This window comes from Saimiri boliviensis, chromosome 6, assembly GCF_048565385.1.
Source record: "Saimiri boliviensis isolate mSaiBol1 chromosome 6, mSaiBol1.pri, whole genome shotgun sequence".
Lineage (NCBI taxonomy): Eukaryota > Metazoa > Chordata > Mammalia > Primates > Cebidae > Saimiri > Saimiri boliviensis.
This window is the reverse complement of record NC_133454.1, coordinates 24,620,106-24,642,577: the sequence shown is the minus strand read 5'-3', so window position 1 is coordinate 24,642,577 and position 22,472 is coordinate 24,620,106. Positions and strand designations below refer to the sequence as shown.

At 46.3% G+C, this 22,472-nt stretch overlaps 1 long non-coding RNA gene across 1 annotated transcript; it reads right to left on the bottom strand.

Moving 5' to 3' along the window:
• Positions 1–80: 80 nt before the first annotated feature.
• Positions 81–22,418, bottom strand: LOC141584806 (uncharacterized). The gene is made up of 3 exons (XR_012518001.1): positions 21,547–22,418; positions 18,917–18,966; positions 81–140 (listed from the first exon to the last, which is right to left on the bottom strand). It is a non-coding gene; the product is annotated as an uncharacterized LOC141584806 (long non-coding RNA).
• Positions 22,419–22,472: the final 54 nt, after the last annotated feature.

The following is a 22,472-nucleotide window of genomic DNA, read 5'->3' as shown; positions in this document are numbered from 1 at the left end:
TTTATTACAATTCAACATCCATTAGTGATTTTAAAGAAAATCTTAGTAAGAGGTGAAAGCATTTGACAGCATTTCACTTAATGTTCGGAGCAAGATGAGCTGTGCCCATCTTCACTGCTTCTGTTCGGAATTGTCCAGGACTGGAAAGCACACAAAGACGAGAAAAGATACAGAAATATAATAATTGGAAACAGAGAAAGAAATTTTTCAAAATCTCAGAAGTTTAGAACCCTATCAGATCCAACTTTCCTTTCTGTAACAAATTAATGCCACTCTCCCATCCTGAAATGAAATACTTAGATAATATAACACCTCCACACACATATTTTCAAAAAACCAATACAGTGCTTTAATTGTAATATGAGGTAAATAAAAGAAAAATACCTTAAAAATGTTCATATTGATTATGTAAATTCTTAGGCCTAACAAAAAGTTAAACTCCCCTGCAAATTTCCAAATCTCTCCCTAGGGGGCAGTACACCTCTTCAAGAACTATATTAGTCTGCACAGAAGAGCCCCCAATAACCACAGACACGCACAAACCCTCCAGATAATACACTAGATTACTAAGAAAAAGTAGCAACTTCTCTAGATTAAAAAAATCAATATACAAAAATCTAGGCTGAGGCAGGTGGATCGCTTGAGCCCAGGAGTTTGCAACCAGCCCAGGCAACATGGTGAAACCCCATCCCGTCAACGAATACAACGAATACTTAGCTAGGCATGGTGGTGGCATTTGTAATCTCAGCTAATCGGAAGGCAGAGGTGGGAGGATCCTTTGGGTCCGGGAGGTCGAGGCTGCAGTGAGCCCTGATAGTGCCACTGCACTCCAGCCTGAGTGACAGGGTGAGAATCTGTCTCAAAAATATGAAACAAAACAAAACAAAATCTATTTAATTCCTTTCTAGTAGCAACAAGCAGTCAGGAGAAGTCATTCTTTTAAAGTGTCAACTAAATCTAAAACAAGATATGCAAGAAAATAATTAAAAATTATGTTGATATATCTTACCTATCGTTATGTCTTCTAGATATGAGGTATCTTATCTATAAGATATAGAGCTATATAAGATGTATATGTATAACTTTATTTGCAATTTATTAATCTTTTTATTAATCTATATATCGCTCTATATATTTCTGAGACAGTCTCACTTTTGTCACCCAGGCTGGAGTGCAGTGGCATGATCTCAGCTCAATGCAACCTCCACCTTCTGGGTTCAAGCTATTCTCATGCCTCAGCCTCCCAAGTAGCTGGGATTATAGGTATCCACCACAATTCCCAGCTATTTTTTGTCTTTTTAGTAGAGACAGAGTTTTACCATTTTGGCAAGGCTGGTCTCAAACTCCTGACCTCAGGTGATTCGCCTGCCTTGTCCTCCCAAAGTGCTGGGATTATAGGTGTGAGCCACTGTACCCAGCCTACATTTTATATATCTTAACATAATATGTATCTTATATGTTAATATATGTATATCTTAACATAATTTTAATATATATTAAATATATATTAAAATTATATATACATAAATATGTATCTATATATTTATATGTGTATATATATATATATCTATTTTGGAGACAAGGTCTCACTCTGTCTCCCAAGCTGCAGTGCAGTGGTGCGATAGATCACAACTCACTCATCACTAATGGCTCACTAACCCTGTATTGCTCAGGCTGGTCTCAAACTCCTGGGCTCAAGCGATCCTCCCACCTCAGTCTCCCAGTGTCCTGGATGACAGTCATGAGCCACTGTGTCTGGCTGTATTAAGATGCTTCTTAAAATACACAAAGTAACGTAGAGAGACATCATGTCATAAAGTAACTCTAAGCTCCTGATTTCCTTGTGTCCTCACTGAAACCAGAAAACGTGATTATCATCCCAACTTGAAAGATGTGGAGGCTGTGCCCAGGTAGAGAAGAGACCCTGGGCATCCAGGACTGAGGGCCTGGGCCTCCTGCCTGCCGTTCCTGGGCCCTAACCACCACCCCAGCCACCTTGCCTTGGGCCCACTACTCCCAGAGTCCACAGGCTAGCCCTGTACAAAGCCAGAGGCTGGGTCTCCAAGCTTCAAAGAAAGAAGGCAGACAGCAATCTGGCCGTCTAGTCACTGGGGCACCTGGGAGTGTTCTATCTCCCACAATATCCCTGAGTCCACATTTCAATTAAAACTTACTGAAAATAGAACACACACCAGGGAGGAGAAAATAAACCAGCCATAGCCCTGTTCACGCTTTCAGTGGGAGGAAAGCATCCTGGCCCCCACCATCTCAGCTGCACGAGGAACTGGGCAGGGTGGAGGGCAGAGCTCAAAGGCAAGGCCCCGTCTAGGTTCCCCAACCCCAATGCCACACCTACTCACTCCCCCAAACCCTGAAGAAAGAGCAATAATGCCACGCGCGGTGGCTCACGCCTGTAATCCCAGCACTTTGGGAGGCTGAGGCGGGTGGATCACGAGGTCAGGAGTTCGAGACCAGCCTGATCAACATGGTGAAACCCTGTCTCTACTAAAAGTACAAAAATTAGCCGGACGTGGTGGTACATGCCTGTAATCCCAGCTACTTGGGAGGTTGAGGCAGGAGAATCGCTGGAACCCAGGAGGCAAAGGATGCAGTGAGCCAAGATCATGCCATTGCACTCCAGCCTGGGCAACAAGAGCAAAACTCCATCTCAAAAAAGAAAACGAAAATATGATTATGGAGAGACAGGAAGTCCAAGCCTGAACGGTTTTGAGAAATGCCCTCCCTGCCCAGCTTCCGTGCATGGGAAAGAGGGTCCTGAGAGAAGTGGTGGCCAGCCTAGCACCACACAGCGGGTCTGCAGGAGAGGAGGAAGCCCAGGTGTGACCCTCGCTCAGAATCCAGCCCTGGAGAGGGCGGTCTGTGAGGGGTTTGAATGTCGGCCCCTGGGCCCCTGCGTTCAGTCGGCCAGGGCTACAGCCGCCTGCCAGAGGAAGACGTGTAGCAAGGCCAGGGCCTGTCATTGGGGAGTGTTGCCTGTGAGCCCAGACCACAGGCCTCTAGTCTTGAGCAGTAGTTTTCAAACCATGAACTGAGACCCATGTGTGGGTCCTGAAATCAATTCAGAGTCTGAAACCCACATATAAAAAAATTAAAAAGAGCAAAATAGAAATATCAAGTGAATTACAGAGAGTAAAGGTATAGGATCTTGATAGAAAATATAATTCTAATTGTGGTTATAGTTTAAAAACAACAACAAGGAATGTTTTGGCTGGGCGCGGTGGCTCAGGCCTGTAATCCCAGCACTTTGGGAGGCCAAGGCAGGAGGATCACCTGAGATCAGCAGTTCGAGACCAGCCTGACCAACATGGTGAAACCCCATCTCTTCTAAAAATTAAAAAAAAAAATTAGCCAGGCATGGTGGTGGGCATCTGTAATCCCAGCTACTTAGGAGACTGAGGCAGGAGAATCACTTGAACCCAGAAGGCAGAGGTTGCAGTGAGCCAAGATCACGCCACTACACTCCAGCCTGGATGACGGAGCAAGACTCCACCTCAAAAACAGAAAAAGTAGGAAGAAAGAAAGAGGAAGAAAAGAAAAGAAAGGAAAAATATATTTTTTTGTGTAGCAACAAAATTGCCAGATTCGTCAATAAACAACCACAGCATTTCTTTATACCAGCCATAATCAACTAGAAAATGTCATTTAAAAAAAAATATATATATATAATATAATATATATATACCATTGATGATGTCTGGAACTTACTTTCCCATGGTTCAGAAAAAAAAGAAGGAATGTTTGTGAATGAGGGGAGGGGCATAAAGCAAATATAGCAAAACATTAGCAATTTATGAGTCGAGTCCAAGTGAAGGGCATAAGAATGGTCATTGTTCTCGTCTTTCAACTTTTCTATAAGTTGATTTTTTTTTTTTTTTTTTTTAAGACAGGGTCTCACTCTGTCACCCAGGCAGGAGTGCAGTGGTGCAATCAGGGCTCACTGCAACCTCGACCTCCCAGGCTCAAGAAGATCCTCCTATCTCAACCTCCTGAGTAGCTGGAACTACAGGTGTGCACCACCAAGCCCAGATAACTTTCTTAATTTTAAATTTTTTGTAGAGATGGAGTCTCACTATGTTGCCAGGGCTGGTCTTGACCTCCTGGGCTGAAGCCATCCTCCCGCCTCTGCATCACAAAGTGCTGAGATTACAGGCGTGAACCACTGTGCCCAGCCTAGACTGACATTGTAAAGAATGAATTAAAAATTGGGAGAAAATCCCAACCACAATAACAACAAAAACTAGAAAGCATCTGGGAATTAAGTGACTGTATAAGCCCTCCTTGGGTGAAAAAATAAATAAACTCTAATAAAAGACATAGACAATGCTCTGAATAAAACAGACAAAAAGGAGTAACTCTAAAACAGCCTCTAGAAATCCTGTCCTTTGTAACAGCATGGGTGAACCTGGGGAGCACTGCGTTAAGTGAAATAAAGCAGACACAGAAAGACAAACACTGCATAACATCACTTATGTGTGAAATAATAGAGTCAAACTCCTAGAAGCAGAAAGTATAATGGTGGTTGCCAGGAGCTGGCATAGATAGATGGGGCAGTGATGGTCAAAAAACACAAAATTTCAGGTAGACAGAAGGAATAAGTTCAAGAGATCCATTGTACACAGCTAATAACAATGTACTGTATCCTTCAAAATTGTTAAGAAGGTAGACTTTAAATGTTCTCACTATAAAAGAAAGTCTGTAAAGTGATAAAAATGTTAATTAGCTTGGCCTGGTGCAGTGGCTCACACCTGTAATCCCAGCACTTTGGGAGGTCAAGGCTGGCAGATCACCTAAGGTCAGGAGTTTGAGACCAGCCTGACCAACATGGTGAAAACTCATCTCTACTAAAAGTACAAAAATTAGTCAGGTGTGATGGCATGTGCCTGTATCCCAGCTACTTGGGAGGCTGAGGCAGGAGAATCACTTGGATCACCAGGAGGCAGAGGTTACCACAAGCCAAGATAGAACCACTGCACTCCAGCCTGGGTGACAGAGCAAGAGTCCATCTCAAAAAAAAAAAAAAAAAAAAAAAAGTTAATTAGCTTGAGTAAGCCATTCCACAATGTACACATATTTCAAAATGTCATGTTACACATGATAAATATGTACAATTTTATTTGTTACTTTAAATCCATAAATAGAAATATAAAAATAAACTATGTAATATTATAGATATCCATTCTTCCCAAATTCATCTTTAAATTCAAAGCAACTGTAATAAAAAAAATCCATTTGGATTTTTTTAGGAAGTTAATAAACTTACTCTAAAATGTAAATAAACAGCAAAATTACTCTTAAAATATAAGAGCTAAATTTGCCTTACTAGATATCACAAATATCACCACAAAGCTGTGGTGAGACAAAAAGCCTAGTACAAATAAAAGAACAGTCCAGTGAACAAAGGCGTGAACTCAGAGGTAGATGCTGCCTCTGTGGGAACAGAACATGTAGGGAGATGACGTCTCTGGAGTAGATGCTGTGAGGAAAACTAGCTCACTCAATGGAAAATATAAAACTGGATTCTTGCCTAATGCTGCATTCAAGAATCAATGCTAGCTGAGTTAGAGACCTAAATTTGACATGTGAAACCCTAAAGATGATGGAAGAAACTATCACAGACTATCGTGTGGCCTAGGTGTGTGTAGAAAGCTAAAAGTTCCGGCCAGGCATGGTGGCTCAAGCCTGTAATCCCAGCACTTTGGGAGGCCAAGGGGGGTGGATCACGAGGTCAAGAGATTGAGACCATCCTGGTCAACATGGTGAAACCCCGTCTCTACTAAAAATACAAAAATTAGCTGGGCATGGTGGTGCGTGCCTGTAATCCCAGCTACTCAGGAGGCTGAGGCAGGAGAATTGCCTGAACCCAGGAGGCAGAGGTTGCGGTGAGCCGAGATTGCGCCATTGCACTCCAGCCTGGGTAACAAGGGCGAAACTCCGTCTCAAAAAAAAAATTTAAAAAAGTTCCTCTTCAAAGTTTCCCTTCTTGTTAAAGAATAATAACAAAAAATGTTAGAAATAATAGTTTCTTGTAAAGACTAACTTTCTTTAAAGCCTTCTTGCTTTTTCTAGTAACTCTTTGTTAAGCCCTATCCCATGTAGCTGTTAGATATAAGGGAGTAAGTGCATTCTATGTCCTTGTAGTTTAACCAAGATGTTTATGCTGGACATGCTCACAGGCATGTCCCGGATTGCAGCCTATGCCCTTTCCTTATTTGGGAATGTTATTACTTTTCTAAGTCCTTTTGCAAGCAACTTTCTCTTTTCCTTTGTTCTCCATTGCCTTTACCTATTTAGAAAAGTTTTAAGTTGTTAGCCAATCAGGTTTAGTTTAGATTGTGAGGTCTGGCTCTAACCCACAGAGATCAGACACAGCAATAAGAATCCAATGCGTAAGGAATAAATATGCTTGCCTTTCCTTTGTTCATTGTACTCTTGTGGCAAAATGGTTAACGAGCAGTACCCTTTCTTCAGAAAGTAAAATTGCCTTGCTGAGAAAACTTTTTTGTCTGAATGCTAATTTTTCCTTGCAGTACCTAGGAAGAAGCATTCTGTCTCTAACAGTGTGGGAAAGGGCTTTTCAAACAAAATTTTAAAGTCATAAACCATATAATTTGTTTGTTTTGGAGATGGTCTTGCTCTGTCACCCAGGCTGAAGTGCAGTGGCATGATCACAGCTTACTGCAGCCTCCAAGCCTCACCCTCTCAAGCAGCTGGGGTTCCAGGTGTGTACCACCATGCCTGGCTAATTTTTATATTTTTAGTAGAGATGAGGTTTTACGGTGTTGCCCAGGCTGGTCTTGAACTCCTGGGCTCAAGTGATCCTCCCACCTCAACTTCCCAAAGTAATGGGATTACAGGCTTGCACCATCACTCCTGGCCTGAAGTTTGAATGTGACTCTATCAAGATTAAAGATTTCTGTTCAATGACAAACAAGGACAAAGATAATAGAGGCTAACAGTGGGAGAGACACATACACTGTCTAAACTCCACAAGGCATCAATATCCAGGATAAACAAACCAAAACCCCAACAGGAGTGTGGGCAAAGGAGGCCAACATCACACTATATTTACAGAAGAGGAAATGCCCCGCTTTCACAGCATGTGAGAAGATCCTCAAAATTGTGAATGACCGGAATAAATGACAAACTAAGACAATGAGATATATCTGCACTTACGAATGAGCAAAAATTAGAAAGACCTAAAAATGCCAAGCGTTGGCAAGGATGTGCAGATATGGGTCAGTGAGGAATGGGGAACAGGGTAGGGGTGGTATTCTGAATAATATCCTGCCTTTGTTGTTAAATTAGGTGGCCCATGTGTCTCATGCCATTCCACAGCAGGACTCTGAGGTAGGTGTTCCAAGGAGAGCTCATAAGCTGCATGTGGGCGGATGTGCATTGCAGAGTGATTCCAGGTGGCAGGGGGCTGGCAGCCACCTGGGTGTCCACCCCCTGAGGAGCAGACAGTAAGCTGTGGGGGAGACGCCACAGCAAAAGTGCTGCACCATCATTAGAGCCAACGGTACATTATGCATAGCAGCAAGGAGGGATTTTAAGAACAGTGCTCAGTGCAACAGTAAGAAACAGAAGGAGATAAAATTATATTTATGTAAATAAAGTAGACACATTAGCCGGGCGTGGTGGCTCAAGCCTGTAATCCCAGCACTTTGGGAGGCCGAGGTGGGTGGATCACGAGGTCGAGAGATCGAGACCATCCTGGTCAACATGGTGAAACCCCGTCTCTACTAAAAATACAAAAAACTAGCTGGGCATGGTGGCGCTTGCCTGTAATCCCAGCTACTCAGGAGGCTGAGGCAGGAGAATTGCTTGAACCCAGGAGGCAGAGGTTGCGGTGGACCGAGATCGCGCCATTGCAATCCAGCCTGGGTAACAAGAGCGAAACTCCGTCTCAAAAAAAAAAAAGAAGACACATTACCCAAGCACACATGCAAAAAAAGAAGCACATTAAACCCCTTGGATTGGTTGGCTCTGGCAGGAGTGGAATGGGAATAGGGATAGAGGGAATAAAGCGATTAAACCAGAGCGGGGCTTAGCAACAACTGGATGTGATGGTGATGTTATGCCAAGGACCAAGGAGTGGGCACATCAGCCTCTGTACCTGGCACCAAATCAGCCTGGGAAGCCCTATGTGGAGAAGGCCAGCAGGAGACTTTCTCTAAGCCCAGACCAGGCTGGGAAGCTGGGGGAGGGGAGGAAGCAGGGACATGTTCAAAGTCTCCCAAAGGAGAGTGCATGGGGAAGGAAGAGAAAGACAGGCTCCTCAAGAAATGCTGAACAAACAGGACCCAGGAAGCGAAGGCACTGGGAGGCCCTAGCTGACCAGCCCACTGCAGACCCACAGAGCTCCACCCAGAGCTGAAACACCCAAGGGCACTTGGGGTACCTCCCCACAACACCTTGGCAGCTACATTCCCCAGGTGGGGCACAGAAGCCCATTCTCCAGTTCTCTCTGTCAGAGGCATTGGAACCAGAGGGACTCCATCTTGAACAGGGGCTGGGTAAAATGAGGCTGAGACCTGCTGGGCTGCATCCCCAGGAGCTTAGGCATTCTCAGTAACAAGATGAGATAGGAGATCAGGTGTCTTGGTGTCTCGGGTAGTGATTATCTGGGGCTGGTGTCATGTGGGCAGTAAAGAGAATTTACCAAGACAGTTGTAGGTAAAGAAAGGCAGATTTATTAAAGAAAGTAGGAGAATACATTGCAAGAAAGCAATGGGCAGGTTGGCAAGAGGGGAGCTGACTGCAAGGAGACAAAGGCTTGCTGGGTATTTTACAGGAAGATGCTCGTGTTGTGTGCTGGAGAGGGCTTTGTGCAGTACTGTTAAGGCCAAGGTTGCAGTGAGATAACTTGCATTTTCTATCAGGGTCTAGTGATAGCTGGGCACAGGAACAGTGTGAGTGATTTGCGAAGGAGGGCTATGTGTCCTGGACCATGAAGAAACGCAGACTTAGAGCTTATCTCCTTTCTCCTTTTGCTTTTCCTCGGTCCCTCCAGCCTGACTCCCCCTCCGTAATTAGAACTCCATAGTCAGTACAAGATACAGGTCTTAAAGACCTCTCTCATAAAACAGGATGCGGTAAAGAAGCTAGCCAAAACCTGCCAAAACCAAGATGGCAACAAATAGGCCCTCTGGTCACCCTCACTGCCCATTATACACTAATTATAAACATTAGCAGCCCCATGACAGTTTACAGATGCCATGGCAACGTCAGGAAGTTACCTTGTATGGTCTGAAAGAAAGAGGCGCCTTTTGTTCTGGGAAAACCCTCACCCCTTTCCTGGAAAACTCATGAATAATTCATCCATTGTTTAGCATATAGTCAAGAAATAACCATAAAAATAGCCAGCCCTCAGAGCTGCTCCTCTGCCTGTGGAGTAGCCATTCTTTTGTTTCTTTGTTTCTCTAAGGAACTTACTTTCACTTTACTGTGTGGACTCTCAGCAAATTCCTTCTTGCTTGAGATCCAATAAACCTCTTTTGGGGTCTGGATTAGGACTGCTTTCCAGTAACATCTCCATAAGGCACTACTTGTGGAGATTTGGAAGCACTACTGGTCCCGTGGACAGAGGAAGCACGCTCTCTATTGCATTCTTCTCTATAATTGGATGGAGGGCTCTAATACAGAGAAATTGGATGATCTGCTACTCTGGGGGATGGGGCCCTTGCTTGTTCCAGCCCGAAAAAGCAGGTCATGCCTATACTATTGATTATATTAGGGGAAGTGGGTCACACCGATCCCGTGTCTGCCTTTCAATCTGGAGGCGGAGGCTACCCCACAGACCCCATTCCTCAAAGTAAGGACACAACCCGCTTCGTCCCTATAGACACGTCCCCTTGCCCAAAGCTGGGCTGTGTGCCAGGGAAGCCAGACAATAGGAAACACCACTTGCTTTGAAGGGTCACCCTTCTCTTTGCCCCTGGGCTGCAGGGAAAACTTACAATCTTTTAGGGTTAAATCAACATTACCGCTGTGTCTTTAGAGATGCCCCTCAGCACCCTGGGACAGTCACTTATGGAATAATTCTGTTGTGATGTAGGCCCCTCCTCCCAGCAGCCCAGACTCAGCCTAGTCTGTGAATAACAAATAGCAGCTCCATTAACCTATTTTCCCAGCAGAAGAGCAGTCTTTCCAGAAGATTAATTCTGATGCTCCCAAGAACACAGGGATGACATCAGTTTTTAAAATGTCATGTGTGATTCTTGACTCCTGCTTTCAAGAGTTTTTGTTTTTGTTTTTGTTTGTTTGTTTTTTTGAGACAGAGTCTCTCTCTTGTCACCCAAGCTGGAGTGCAGAGTGCAATGGTGTGATCTTCGCTCACTGCAACCTCCGCCTCCTGGGTTCAAGTGATTCCAGCCTCGGCCTCTCAAGTAACTGGAATTATAGGTGCCCACCACCATGCTTGGCTAATTTTTGTATTTTTAGTAGAGACAGGCTCTCATCATCTTGGCCAGGCTGGTCTCAAACCTCTGACCTCAGGGGATCCACCTGCCTCAGCCTCCCAAAGTGTTGGGATTACAGGTATGAGACACCATGCCCAGCGGAGAGTTTTAAGCAATAGAATCAAGGATTGGATTTGGATTTGAGCACGTTCATGCGCTGCTGTGGTAGAGGAATCTGGGGCGGGGAGCCCTGGGGATGGTAGGAAGGTATGTGCAGGGGTGTACCAGTTCTTGCGGGAAGGGAGAAGTAGAGGGGTCCAAGGGTAACAGGAGCAGGGCCTGGAAAGGCATGGTGCCTTGGTGTGTTGTGGGGCAGGAGGGAGGAGAAGGGGAGATAAGGAAGTAATCTTGGACCTGCAGGGCTGGTCCCTGGAAAGTAGGGGATAGGGATGGGGTGTGATTTTCTGAGCTCAGAGGAAGGCTGGTTTGGCTCTGGCCCTTGGAGTGGGGTGATTGGGGTGGAGGGATCTGGTAGACTAGGGCCCCTGGGCCTGGAGCTTGGAGAAGATCTGAGCACCTGTGCCTGGAGAGTGAGTGGTCCTAGGAGACTGTGGAAGCACCTAGGGGCATGGAGAGTCCTCCACACCTCAACTGCCTCTGACCCTACCCCATGCCTCCCATAGCTTCCCAGAATGCAGGTGAGGTAAGGACCCTGAGTATCTCCCAAATGCTCTGTGCCAGGTGTCAGCCAGGCCCCTCCCTGTGTTCTCTTCCTTTACCCATTCCGTCCTCACTGCTGGGTCCAGGCTGAAGTGTTCTGAAGCACTACCCTGCCCCTTCTGAGCAATGCTGGGCTCTGCACAGAAGTGGGAAAAAGGGAGCTCCCTGCCCCTAAACTCTCGGGGATGGGGCACAGCTGTCTGGGTGGCCTGAGACTCCTGCGGGCAGCCTCCACCCAATCCCTGTTCAAATGGGAGCCCAAGGGGCCAGCTGTGGTGGGGCAGGGACTCCTTCCCACACTTCAGCACCCCTCTAGGCCAGAATACTTGAAACCTTCAGGGAAAACCAAAGCTTCCTAGCAAATGGGCCCCTGTCCCCAGGCCCAAGGAGATGCCAAATCTACCCCTCCTCTGGGCCTAAATATCTTATGACCCAGCCAGGACCCCTTGTATACCCAGTTGAGTCATATGCCCCCCACCCCCACCCCACCTCCTTAGTGCTAATTTGTAACCACCCAACAAGTTCATTTTGTGGACTGTCCAGATAGAGCCAATTTATCAAGACAAGGGCATTGCAATAGAGAAAGAGGTTAATTTACACAGAGCTAGCCGAACAGGAGATCAGAGTCTTATTATTACTCAAGTCAGTCTCCCTGAAAACTTGGAGAATGGGATTTTTAAAGAAAAATTCGGTAGATAGGCCAGGAAGTAGGGAATGCTTATTGGTTGGGTTAGACATGAAATCACAGAGTCAAAGCCAACCTTTTGCACTGAGTCATTCCCTGATTGGGGATCACAAGACATGATAAGCCAGTTTATCAATCCAAGCACCAGTCTTAGTGCAGTGGCACAATCTTGGCTCACTGTGACCTCCACTTCTGGCTTCGAGTGATTCTCCTGCCTCAGCCTCCTGAGCTGGGACAACAGGTGTGTGCCACCATGCTCAGCTGCTTTTTGTATTTTTAGTAGAGACAGGGTTACACCACGTTGGCTGGTCCCTAGGCAAGAAGGAGGTTTGTGTTGGGAAAGAGCTGTTGTTATCTTGGTTTTAAAGTTAAACTATAAACTAACTTTCTCCCAAAATTAGTTCTTATACCCCAAAATGAACAAGGCAGCTTGGAGGTTAGAAGCAAGATGGAGTCAGCTGGGTCAGGTCTCTTTTACTGGCATAATTTTCTCATTGTTATAATTTTTTCTGAAGGCAGTTTTAGAACTGGAAACCCAGAGCAGAATCAGAGTCAGAGCCCCATCAGCTGGAAACTGGGGACATGTGTACACATAGCAGCCTAGGGGCAGGGTGAGGGCAGGTGAGGTTGCCTGTGGGTCTCAGATTGTGCAAGAAGGATATGGGCACCCCTCCCACCCACACTCACTCCTGAACCCTGCCAGCTGCTGCTGGCCTGTGGAACACTGGAGAATCCAGGGATCCTGGGGACCCAGACGCCCCTCTTTGGCAATATGCAGGCAGCAGCCCCAGGTGCCGGCCTGGCTCCAGTTCTCTCACTGGCTGGGGCCTTGGGCAGGATTTTCTCACTCCCAGTGTTGAGGGGGCTACAGCAGGAGCTTGCAGGGCCTACCAGGAGGATTTAGGTGGACACTCCCAGCACTTGGGAAAACAGTCTGGCAGTTCCTCAAAAAGTTAAACATGGAGTTACCCTATGACCCATCAAGTCCACTCCCAGGCATATACCTAAAAGAGCTGAAGACAGATGTCCACACAAAATCTTGCACATGCAGCCTGGGTAACACAGTGAGACTCCATCTCCAAAAAAATAAAAATAAAAATTAGCCAGGCATAGTTGTGCATGCCTGTTGTCCCAGCTATTAAGGAGGCTGAGGTGTGAGAATCAGTTGAGCCTGGGAAGTTGAGGCTGCAATGAGCCATGATTGTGCCACTGCACTCCAGCCTGGGCCACAGAATGATACCTTGTCTCAAAAAAAAAAAAAAACCTTGCATATGAATATTTGAAGCATTACTCACAGTAGCCAAAGAATGGCAAAATCCCAAATGTCTATCAACAGATGAATGAATAAACAAAATGTGGTATATTCATGCAATGGAATATTTGGACTATTATCCATCCCTATAAAGGAATGAAGTACAGATTCAAGCTACAACATAGATGGACCTTGTAAACCTTATGCTAAGAGAAAGAAGCCAGACTTCGGGACGTCAAGGCAAGAGGATCACTTGAGGCCAGGAGCCGTAGATCAGCCTGAGTAACATAGTAAGACTCTGTCTCTACAAAAATTAAAAAGTTAGTGGGGCACAGTGGCACATACATGTAGTCCCAGCTACCTGAGTCTCAGGAGGCTGAGGTAGGAGGATTGCTTGAGATCAGGAGCTTGAGGCTGCAGTGAGCTGTCATCATGCAACACTCTAACCTTAGCAACAGAGTGAGACACCATCTCAAAAAAAAAGAAAGAAGCCAGACAGACTCAAAAGACCACATATTGTATAATTTCAGTACATGAATTACCCGCAATAGACAAATCCATTGAGATAGAGATTTGAGGTTGCTGGGGATAAGGGGAGGAGGAAATGGGGAATGCCTGGCTATGGGGTTTCTATTGGGGTGATGAAAATGATCTGAAATTAGATAGTGGTGATGGTTGCACAATTTTGTAAATACACTAAAAACAATGGCATTTTATGCTTTAAAGGATAAATTTTATGATATAAAAATGATATCTCAATAATAAAAGTAAAAAATACATAGTTAGAGACATGTCACTTCCCCACTTGCCTGCTATCTTTTTTTTTTTTTTTTTTTTTTGAGACGCAGTTTCGCTCGTTACCCAGGCTGGAGTGCAATGGCGCGATCTCGGCTCACCGCAACCTCCGCCTCCTGGGTTCAGGCAATTCTCCTGCCTCAGCCTCCTGAGTAGCTGGGATTACAGGCATGTGCCACCATGCCCAGCTAATTTTTTGTATTTTTAGTAGAGACGGGGTTTCACCATGTTGACCAGGATGGTCTTGATCTCTCGACCTCGTGATCCACCCACCTCGGCCTCCCAAAGTGCTGAGATTACAGGCTTGAGCCACCGCGCCCGGCCACTTCCCTGCTATCTTATCCCAGTCCCCACGTCTTTCCAGTCCTTTCCACCTGTCTCTGTAGGTAACATTCTCATCCATTTCTGATGTTTCCCTCTTGTATTTCTCTGCATAGATGAGCAGACATCTGTGTATGTTTTTATATTGTCTTCTCTCTTCCGTGTGTGTTCTGGGATTCACACTGTATCAATTCAATGTGCTTGTCCTCATTTTCTTTTACAGCTGTTTAGTGCTCCATTGCCTGAATATACTACAGTTTATTCAACCACTGTCCCAATTGCGGGTATATAGATTGTTTCCAGTATTTTGCAATCAAAAAGAACATGTCAGCCAGGCGCAATGGCTCACACCTGTAATCCCAGAACTTTGGGACGCTGAGGCAGATGAATCATGAGGTCAGAAGTCCAAGACCAGCCTGGCCAAGATGGTGAAATCCTGTCTCTACTAAAAGTACAAAAATTAGCTGGGCGTGGTGGCATGCACCTGTAATACCAGCTACTGGGGAGGCTGAGGCAGAGAATTGCTTGAACCAGGAAGGCAAAGTTTGCAGTGAGCTGAGATCACGCCACTGCACTTCAGCCTGGGCGATAGAGCAAGACTCCATCTCAAAAATAAATAAATAAATACACAGATAAATAAAATATCAATGAGAAAGGTTTTGTATGTGTATTTCCAGGCTGCTGGAGGTATAGGTTCCGGGTAGATTCCAAGAAGTGGAATTGCCTCAGGTTAAAAAGTACATGTGTGTGTAATTTTCTTAGGTACTGCCAATTCCCCTAGAGAGTATTGTACCAAATTGTATTTTGACCAGCAATAGCTGTGAGTGCCTGTTTCCCTAAAACTTGGTGAACCAAATGTGTTATGATAATTGTTCAGCCTGAAAAGTGAAAAATGGCATCTCACTGTGGCTATGATTTGCTTCAATCTAATGATCAGTGTCCTTGAACATTTTTTTCATAAGTTTGAGGGCCATTTTAATATCTTTTTTGGTTAATTACCTGCTGGTGCCTTTCCCCTCACTTTACCATTGGATTTGGGGGTTTGTGGTATTTCGTTACAGCAGCCGGAGCTGACTAAGACAGGTGGCTTTTTTACACTTAGATCCTTAATCCATTCATTTTCTTCTTTTGTCGGATGTATGCTGTGGTTTAGATGTTTGTTCCCTCCGAAGCTTATGTTGAAATGTGATCCCTAGGTTTGGAGGTAGGGTCTGATGGGAGGTTTTTAGGTTTTTAGCTCGTGGAGGTGGTCCCTTGTGAGTAGATTGATGCCCTCCCTGGGGGTGAGTGACTTCTTACTCTATTAGTTCCTGGGAGGGCTGCCTGTGGAAAGCTTCTGGCACCTTCTCCCCTCTCTTTTGCTTCCCCTCTTGCTGTGTGAAATCTGCCCACACCAGCTCCCCTTCACCTGCCACCATGAGTGGAAGCAGCTTGAGGCCCTCACCAGATGCCCAGTCTTGAACTTTCCAACCATCAGAATTGTGAGCCAATACCCAGCCTCAGGTATTCCTTTATAGCAACGCAATACAAAATATGACAGTGTAACATAAGGATTTAATTTTATCTCTTTCCAAATGGCTCCCAGGTGTCCCAGCACCATCTATTGCAAAGTCTATGTTTAGTGTGTAGCAAAGGCAACGTCTCGAATCAGTAGGGTAGAGATGTTTTGGGTCTAATGCTACATTTTCTAGTCTATTCCAATTTGTCTATGAATGTACCAGAACCACCCTAGTTTTAATTACAGAAGCTTTTATTTTTTTTAATGTCTGGCAAGTCTAGCTTTCTCTCATGGTTTTCTTTTCCAATGTCTTCCTACTGTCTTCCTATCTGTTCTCGCAAGTTTATTTTTCTATTTGAACTTTCGTATCAACATGTCTATCTGCATAAAATACCTGTTTTTTTTTTTTGTTTGTTTGTTTTTTTTTTTTGAGACAGAGTCTTGCTCTGTCACCCAGGCTGGAGTCCAGTGGTGTGATCTCGGCTCACTGCAACCTCTGCCTCCTGGGTTCAAGTGATTCTCCTGCCTCAGCCTCCTGAGTAGCTGGAATTACAGGCATGCACCACCATGCCCAGCTAATTTTTGTATTTTTAGTAGAGATGGGTTTTCACCATGGTGGTTAGACTGGTCTTGAACTCCTGACTTCGTGATCCACTCACCTTGGCCTCCCAAAGTGCTGGAATTACAGGCATAAGCCACCACACCCAGCCACCTTCCTGGTTCTTTTATTGGGATTCGATGGAGTTTAAATTTAACTTAGGGAGGACTAACACCATTATAATGTCGACTTGTCCTGTGCAAACAATGAATCCTTTCCCATTTGTTCTCCTTTCATGTCTTTCAAAAATGTTTTAAAAATTTCCTCATGGCTGGGCAAAATGGCTCACGCCTCTAATCCCAGCACTTTGTGAGGCCGAGGTGGGCAGATCACCTGATGTCAGGAGTTTGAGACCAGCCTGGCCAACATGGTGAAACCCTGTCTCTGCTAAAAATTAGAAAATTAGCAGGTGTGGTGATGCACGCCTACTACTCGGGAGGCTGAGACGTAAGAATCACTTGCGCCCAGAAGGTGGAGGTTGCAGTGAGCTGAGATCGCACCACTGCACTCCAGCCTGGATGACAGAGTGAGACTCTGTTTAAAAACAAAACGAAACGAAACAAAACAAATTCTTCATATAGGTTTATACATAAAGGCCATTATATTTTACATGTTAATTTTGTATTCTGCTACTTCGAACTCCTTTACTATTTGAATTAGTTTTATCATTGATTCTCTGGGATTCTTCAGGTATACTATGCCATCTGTAAATAGAAATATTTCTTCTTCTTTATCATTCTTAGGCCTCTAATTGATTTCTCTTGTCTAATTGCATTGGCTAATACCTGTAGTACAACACGGAATAGTAGTGGAGACAATGGCATCCTTGCCATGTTCCTCTTCTTTCATTCTTTCTCTTTTTATTTTTAGAGTCAGGGTCTCACTGTGTCATCCAGGCTGGAGTGCATGATAATCAGGGCTCACTGCAACCTCAAACTCAAGGGATCCTCTCACCTTGGCCTTTTGAGTAGCTGGAACTACAAACAAATGCTACCACACCTGGCTTTTTTGTTTTTGTTTTTTGTTTTGTAGAGATGAGGTCTCGTTTTGTCACTCAGGCTGGTCTCAAACTCCTGGCCTCATGCAATCCTCTCATCCCAGTCTCCCAAAGTGTTGGGATTGCAGGCATGAGCCACCATGCCTGGCCCTTGCTATTGAAGAGGGAGACCCAGGCATCTCAGATCAACCTCCCTTTTTCTAAGACTGTAAACTTCCCCTTTTTTATTCCTAAGACTGTAAACTGAAACCCTTTTCATATGTAATTCCTAAGACTGTAAACAGAGACCCTTTTCATATGTTAAGCTATAAACCTAAGATTCTTCCACGTGTAACATCTAAATTATAAGCCTATATAAAGAAGGAAACTTCCTTTGTTTTTTTGTTTTGTTTTGTTTTTGAGACAGAGTTTCGCTCTTGTTACCCAGGCTGGAGTGCAATGGCGCGATCTCGGCTCGCCGCAGCCTCCGCCTCCTGGGTTCAGGCAATTCTCCTGCCTCAGCCTCCCGAGTAGGTGGGATTACAGGCACGTGCCACCATGCCCAGCTAATTTTTTGTATTTTTAGTAGAGACGGGGTTTCACCATGTTGGCCAGGATGGTCTCGATCTCTTGACCTCGTGATCCACCCGCCTCGGCCTCCCAAAGTGCTGGGATTACAAGCGTGAGCCCCCGCGCCCGGCCCAGGAACCTTCCTTTGTTAGGGGAGCTTGGATATTAGGCAAATATGCCACCTTGCTCCCAGCCAAATAGACTCCTTCCTCCAATATTCGGTGCCCGAGAGATCTGTTTCCCGTGGCTGCTCCTGCAACACTATGTTCTTGATCTTAGTGAAAATGCTTCCAGTGTCTCCTGATTAAATAAGATGCTGGCTTATAGGACTATATCTTATCATGTTGAGAAAATATTCTTTAATTCCTATTTCACTGAGTGTCTTTTATCATGAATGGGTATTGAATTTTGTTAACGCTTTCTTAGCATTTATAGAGAAATAAATGAGCATATTATTCTCTCCTTAGCTTCATTCATATGGTACATGCTTGTTGTATGTTGAATTGGATCCCATAGAAGGAACCAATCCTGATGATACCTTTATCAGAATTAGCGATACCTTTATCTTGAACTTCTAGCCTCCAGGACTGTGAGACAATACATCTCTGTTGGTTCAGCTGCCCAGCTTGTCATTATGGCAGCCCTAGGAAACTAATGCAATGCTATTAATGGATGGATTTTTCTAATATTAAATCAACCTTGCATTCTGGGAATAAATCCCCTTAGTCTGGCTGGTTTTTAATAATATCCAGAATAGTAACAAAATACAAGCAGTGTTTCAGAGAAGGATGGAATTGAAAGCAACTCAGAGGTCATCTTATCTCGATATCCCAATTTCCATGACATCTGTTCCGCTTCATGGAGTCCCATGTGAGCTCCCAGTTTTCATTACACAGGGGAGCACCATTCGCAACTATTCCCCACTGAAAGTTCTGTGTCTGACTGACCTTCTCACCTTGCAATCTTGACCCCTTTCCTGAGCTCGCCAGATGAGAAAGGAATGAACTGGTTAACATAGTAGCTTTCAATATTCCCCCTTGCGACACCAAGCCTTAGGAGCCTCCACTTTGAGCCACTCACCATGCCATGGCTTCCTTTAGGATTCTCACACAATAGCTTGGCGATTAGGTCTGTTGGGATTTAAAAAGTACATTATTGTGAGTTTCACCTGGGAAATCCTGTTACACACAAGAGCGGTGAAGATGGGGGTTTTCTGACCTGGCAGGGCAGATTCTGTCTCTAAGCACTAAGAAGATAGAGGGTATAGAGTCTGGCAGAACCAGGAAGAGAGGGGTGGATCAGCTCTGGGTGATGGAAGGCTCTCCCGAGTAGAGGGCAAAGGGCTGTGCTGTGAGGAAATGAGTCCCCAGTTACAGTGGCATCCAAGCAGAGGTGGGACTGCATGCCAAGGAGCCTGTGGAGGAGATCTTTTCCTGGAGGAGATAGGAAGAGGGGAAGGAAAGGCCACAGTGGAGTCAGACAGTGTCGGTTTGGATTCCAGTTACTAACTGTGTGACCCGGGCATCTCCCTGAGGCTCAGTCCTGTCATCTGGAAAATGGACTAATCAGAGCTGCTGCAGAGGGTTGTTATGAGAAATGCGAAGTCCACCCCCACATCGGGCCCTGTGATGGCACCATTAGATGACTCAGTTTATAAAAACCGACCAGCACGATCCTGGGGCCAGAGCATCAGCAAAGTCCCACCTTTTCCCCAAACCTGTTGGGCAAATCTGGCTCTTCCTGGCTTATCTTGGGGATCTCTCTCCCTGCAAGAAGAGGGCCAATGCTCTCCCCTCCCGGCCAGCAGGTCACTGTCCTGCACAGGTCACTCTCTCTAGGCCTCTTTCGTCACCTGTCAGAGAAGGTGGAGCTACTGGAGGTGGTTAAAGGACTGGACCCCTCCAGCACTAACCTTCTAGGGTAGGTGGGCTTCTCACCAGCAATGAGTACATGTCTCTGCTTCTGGGACCCAGTGTCTTCACAAAATGAGTGGCTGGGGCCAGATGACAATAACACCAGCTAGCACATGCTGAGCTCATACTCCAAGCAAAGGGCCACCGTGAGGGCTCCACATGGCCTATTTAACCCCACAACAACTCCACGGTGTGGGTGTTGCTATGCTGGCTTTATAGGAGAGGAGACTGGCCCTGTAAGTTTGGGTCACTTGTCCGAGGTCACTCAGCTAAAACAGCTCAAGCAGAGTCCATGCTTGCAACTATTGCATGACACCCTCTTGTGGCTCCAGCGCTTTGAGATACAGAAGGAGATCTGAGCATCCTCTGAACCCCACTGCTTTGTGGGCTGAAGCAAACATACCTTCTCAGACACAACTCTCAGCTCTACCTTGGAACACACGGGAGTTGCCCAGCTCAGAGACAGTGCTGCCCAATATCCTACACGACCAGGCCTTTAATGAGCCCCATGACTTGCCTGTACCTGGTCATCACACACTCCAGGCAGAAGTTCACTTTACAGACAGGGAAAATGAGGCTGTGAAAGGATCGACAACCTCCCCAGATCACACAGCCAGTAACCGGCAGAGCGAGGACTGCAGCCCAGATCTACCAAGTGCTGTTATCTTCCTGAAAATGACCCTTGGTCTCTGCCCTCTGGGAGCTCTGGCCTCACAGGGGAAACCCCGGCCCCACTAGCAACTCTGAGAGACACTACCTGAGTGAAGGGCCATAAGGGAGGGGTGGATACTGAGCAAGACAGCTTCGGGATGCTGGGGCACAGGAGGGGTGGAAGAGCCCTTTAGACAGCCACAGATCAGCATGGGCAAGGTTTCAGGTGGGGAGAGTAGAGCCCCTGAAATGACCCTTGAAGGGATGGTGAAGCTGCTGCTCCCAGGACAGGGTGTGGAGTGAGGTTAGGGGATGTGATGTGGGGGAGTCAGATGGGGTGCAGTCTTGGAACACTTTTCTATGGGTGGGGAGTCTCATCATCTGCATATGTGAAAGTCTTCTTTGGTTGGAGAGCAGGCTTCTGAGGTGCCTGGGGCTACTTTTAGGGGAGAAGGATCTGGGTGGCCTGGGACAGAGGCAGGGAGGTTGGGGAGAAGCTAGAGAAGTCTGGGTGACTGAGAGTGAGGTGAGGCAGGGACTCCTCTCAGTGGAAATAAAGGAAAATCGTGAGTCCCTTCAAGGAGAATTCCAGGCAGCCAGCTAGCTTTGAGAAGTAAATGAGCACCTTGATAGGCAAGAAGGCAACTGTAGCTTAAAACAAGGGCCAACCAAATAAGTTAGCGCCAAAGATGTCTGGTTCCCTACAGAAACTAAAGATAACATCTTGACCTATGTCCCTGAATTGTTTTTCACAGCTGTCACTTAGGCCTCAGATAAGGGGAAACTGAGGGCTGTTCTTTGTTTTAAATTTCTTCCCAAGGATTCTGTAGAGTCACACCCACAGGCCAATGCTTAACATTACTACCTACCTGTTAACCCCGGGTTTGTAAGACAGTCTTGCTTCCTAGACTAATTGCAAATCACAGAATTTCTGAATCCACCTGTGACCTGTAAGTCCCCTGCCTCAAAATATCTCACCTTTTTGGGCCAAGCCAATGTATAGCCCCAGAGTATTTATTTATGACTTTGCATATAAGCTCTGTCTCTCCACCTTTTAAAACCTTACATATAAACCATTGGGGAGTCTGGGTCTTTACCATTAGCTGGCCTATTCTCCTTGCTTGGCATCCTGCAATAAATGCTTACCTTTCTGCAGGTGCAAATCCTGATGTCAGTGTTCGGCTTCGCTGCACTGGGTGGACGGACCCAAGCTTGTTTTGGTAACACAAGAGGTTGATGAAATCATTAAGGAAGACTGGGAAGCAAACTGAAGGGGGAGGATGAGGGCGCCTGAGATGCTCCACTGGCAAGTGGGCTGATGGGCCCATCAGATCAGATGGGCGTCTGTCTTGCTGCCTCAGGGCGGGGGAAGGTGGCATCCCTGAGCTCGTAGGCAAGAATTGGTCACCCCTAAACCTTCTCTATCTGAGTTCCCAAACCGCCGTGGTGGGTAGAGATTATAGTCCCCATTTTACAGATCAGGAAACCAAATTTTGGCACTATGCCAGGACCTTCTGGGAGCCAGTCACAGACAGTCAAACATGAGCCCAGGAGCCCGTCGCTGCAAGAGATTAAGTGCTCAACACGGGCGGGGTCAGTTTTCCCATCTGACAGGCGCCCTCTGAGGCTCCCTGGGGCCTAGGGCTCCCTCTTCTCCACCCGAAAACTTGGGGCGGCTATGAAGATGGAGCATGGAAAGGGAGGCGCGCCCCCCATCAAGTTCTTGTCCTGGCAGCTACCCCGGCCCTTGCGGGCCCTCGGTACCAGACGCGGGCCCCAAGTCAGCGGCTTCCCCGGCCTGCCCTCGTGGGGGCTGCACCTCCGCCCCGGCCGGATCCCTCGTAGTGCTGCCGGCCCTCTGGAGGCTGGCCCCGGGGATGCGCCCCAACCGCGGACTGATAGGCTGGGAAGAAGGAAGAGCGAGGACCCGACTGAACGGAGAGGGGCGGCGCGTGCCGCTAGGGACCCTAAGCTCCACTTCAACCTCCGGGCTGGAACCCACCGCCCCTCGAGGTGGCCGCCCGAGGCATCAGTGCGCATGCGCGCACCCGGCCGCCGCCCCGCCCCGCGCT